The sequence below is a fragment of the Diceros bicornis genome, chromosome 37 (genome assembly GCF_020826845.1).
Source record: "Diceros bicornis minor isolate mBicDic1 chromosome 37, mDicBic1.mat.cur, whole genome shotgun sequence".
Taxonomy (NCBI): domain Eukaryota; kingdom Metazoa; phylum Chordata; class Mammalia; order Perissodactyla; family Rhinocerotidae; genus Diceros; species Diceros bicornis.
In genome coordinates this window covers 27393943-27397522 of record NC_080776.1, presented here as the reverse complement: position 1 = coordinate 27397522, position 3580 = coordinate 27393943, and positions in this window count along the sequence as shown.

Sequence of the window (3580 nt, the reverse complement as noted above, 5' to 3'; positions counted from 1 at the left end):
CCATGGCAGCCAACCACCCAGGTCCAGCTCGGGGCAGAGGCCCCGGGAGTCGATGGTGGTTGTCTGCAGAGGCCTGATCCCATCCCAGTCCTGGGCAGGTTAGGATCCTCCAGGGAGGGCAGAGTGGCTGCTGCAGGGGCTGGGTGGTGGGAAGCAACTGAAGTCCTCTCAGGGGTCCTCTGCTGGGATGAACACCCCAGTGCTCGCAGAAGGGAGCCCTGAACCCAGGGAGGGCCCCCATTCGCAGGCTCCCCGAGACTCCCAGTGGGGGATGACAGGGCTCCACGGCAGTGCTGGGGGACGCTGGGGGCAGGGGAGACAAGCCTGGGGATGGCCTGGGTCTGGGGCCGTGGCTCATATTGTTCCTCACGCTGCCTGGAGCCCGCCAAGCCCAGCGGGCGATGGGGCTGCTGAGGAGCCTGACTCAGGGCTGCTGACCCCGGTGCTGCCCAAGCCCCCTCCGCTCTCCCCCAGCCTACACAGTGACAGAAGCCAGAGCTTTGGGGTCTTTTTGGTGATTTAACAGCCAAGGAACGTTAATGCTTTATTTTCAATTCAATGTAATTCTCATTGCTTCCCTTCCTCCACACCGTGTGAGCCACATCCCTGCTGCTTGGAGCGTGTGCGCATGCGTGCATGTGTGTGAGTGTGTGCATATGCCTGTGTGTGCATAAGTGTGCGTACGTGTACCTGTGTGCATGCCTGTGTGTGCGTGTGTGTTGGGGGGAGTTTCTGTGTGTGTGTGTGCATGCCTCTGTGTGTGTGCCTGTGTGTGAATGTGCACTGCGTGTGTGGACATGTGCAGGCCTGTGTGTGTGCATACGTGTGCATGCATGTCTGGGGGAGTGTCTGGCCCTGAGGCAGCCCTCCCCCTCCCTCTTCAAGGCTCAGCCCCTCTGGGTTGGGCAGTGTTTGGGACATGAGCCGCGGTGGTCTACCATTCTCCCCAGTCCCCTCTGTTAATGAGGACCCCTCGGTGGGCGCAGGTACCCCTGCCAGGGGTCCACGTCTGCACCCCTTCCTTCCCAGCTGGAGCGTCAGCTCACCCGGCTGTCGGCCACCTGGCTGCCCCCTGCCCAGCTGGGTTCCTGTTCTCCTTCCTGTGGGCGCAAGCCCTTCCTGGCTCCTTCCTGCAGCCCCTGAGGAGGGCTCTGTGAGCCCTCTGGCTGGAAGCTCCAGGGTGCCCTTTGTCCCAATGCCCCAAGCCCAGGAAGAGAGTTCCGACTCCTAGTGTGTCTGGTCTCCACACCTGGGCAGCTGGGTGGCCAGCAGAGGCTTCTAGCAGGAGCTCCAGTGTCCACCACAGATGCTCATGGGGCCCCAGCACCCCTGTGGCCTTGGGGAGGTGTGGGGAGGAAGCAGCCCCTCCTCCACAGAGACATGAGGAAAATCTCTCTACAGAGACGGCACGTCCCGCCAAGGCCGAGGCCGCTGGACGTGCCTTCCCCTCCTGAGGATAAGGGTGGAGGAAGAGGGAGCAGCATCTGGGTTTGGTCCTCTTTCGTAAACCCAGGGCACGGGTCCTGGCTCTCTGCGGGGCCCGGAATCTCTGGAGCTTCTTGTTTCCTGCTGTGGGATGCCCCACGTTGGGACACAAGGACCCTGAACATCCTGCCAGGACTGAGGCAGCCCAGGGGGCTGTGTTTGCCCTCCCGGGCGTGCTGGGGGGTGGCCTGGCTGTCCTCTGCCCACTGTCTGGTCCTCTTTAGGGGCCTGTGGTGGAGGGTCCAGAGTCCAGCAGGGTGGCCAGCTCTGGGTGGGGAGCGTTCCTGGGTCTGGGTGGCAGTGAGCAGCGAGCAGGGCCGAAGAGTTCAGACTGGGGCAGGGGCAGCTCTCTGCCCTCCAGGTGGGGTGGTCCCTGGGCTCTCAGGACAGCCGAGGTCAGAGCCAAGAGGCATGTCCCCAGGCCTGGGGTCAGCGACTGGGCCTTATGGAGGGTGGTGTCTTGGATGAGAGGGTCCAAGTTCCCGTGGAGGCTTGAATAAGCCTTTATGAGGCCAAAGTGAATTCATCTTCCAATACCACAGGAGAGTCTGGGACCGTGGGGGCTGAGGTGGCCGTGCAGTGCTGCCCAGCAGGGAAGGCCCTTCTCCGGGGCTCTGGAGGAGGGCCTGGGGGCTGCTGTGGCCCCAATGGCCTCATGGCTCTGCATGAGGAGGGGGAGCCTCATAAGGGCTGTCCTGAAGCCTGTCTGTGGAGCCCATCCAAGCCACAGGGTGGAGGAGAGAAAACAACCAGAAGCCAGAGAACAGCCAAGAACGTCTCCTTTATGCTCAGGCCAACCCGAACCCGCAGACTCGAAATAACAAAGAGAGGCTGTGGGTTGCACCCCAGATTCTGCAGACGCAGCCCAGAGACGCCACTGCTCCAGGGGCCTTCTACTACTCAGGGTGTCTCCCTAAAACCCCCGCCCTGTCCAGGCATCTGTGTGCTGTCCTGGAGGTGAGGAGGGGGCCGCCCACCCGCCCCAGGGTGCTGTGTGTCCCCGGCCACGTGGAAGAGGGAGCAGACCAGGAGCCTCGGGAAGTAGCCATTAGGGGAGAGTAGGGCCCTTCTTTCCCTGTTTTCCCAAATAGACTGTGTCCAGTTCTCCAGGACAACCGAGGCGAGGGCTGGGCGAAGCAGGTGGCCTCTGGTGACCTTTGGTGTTGGGAGCACAACGGGGCAGACTGGAGTTCTCGTTGACCTCTGCAAAGAGGGGCGCTGGGGGTGTGCAGAGCGGGTGTGCGGCCCACTGTCCTTGGCATCCACAGGGCCACACACGGCCTCTGGCTCCCGCAGTGCAGGCGACTTGTACTCAGTAAACCTCACTGGGGAGCAGTGTCCTATCCAATTACAGCCTGAGCCTCAGAGCCCTGGGAAAGCTGCCCAAACTGTTCTGTTCTGACCACAGGCCAGCTCGCCAGGGATCCTGGCTTTGCTCTGCAAGCTGGCGGGAGAGGCCCTGAGGGGCCGCTGGGGCTGGCACAGGCCAGCTCAGGAGTGTGAGGTCAACCCTCTCCTCTGGATCCATCAACAGCGTCCACAGCGTGCATGTCCCCACTCCCTGCCAGGCCCCAGTGAGCACAGAGCACAGGAGAGGGACGAGTGCTCTTGGGGTGCCAGGGTGCATTAGGGGTTCTGAGGCTGGGCTGGCGTGGCCAGGGATGGCCATGACTAGAGAGTCAAGTCCAGTCAAGGTTACCAGCAAGGCCTCTGGGAGCCGGTGGGCCAGGGCAGAGATGCTGCGCCCCTATCAACCAGCTGCAAATCTGGGAGAGTCACTCAGCCTCTCTGAGCCCACTTCCCCTTTGTAAATGGGGTGATTTCCCACCTCTGGGGTGCTGCCAGGTTTCCATGAGCTGGTGGGGGCGTGCTCAGCCCAGCGTGCTGCACTCAGCGTGCTGCATCCCCCGTGGCCTGTCTCAGTCAGGCCGGCGGATGATGAAGAGAGGGCATTCAGGTGGAAGGAGCTGGGCTGGCAAAGCGTTGAAGGTGGAATGCACAAGTGCCTTTTGGGAACAGCGAGTGTTCTGCTTTGGTGCAAAAGGAGATGGTCCAACAAGAAGACATGTCACCATGCCATCAACGGTGCCAGCCA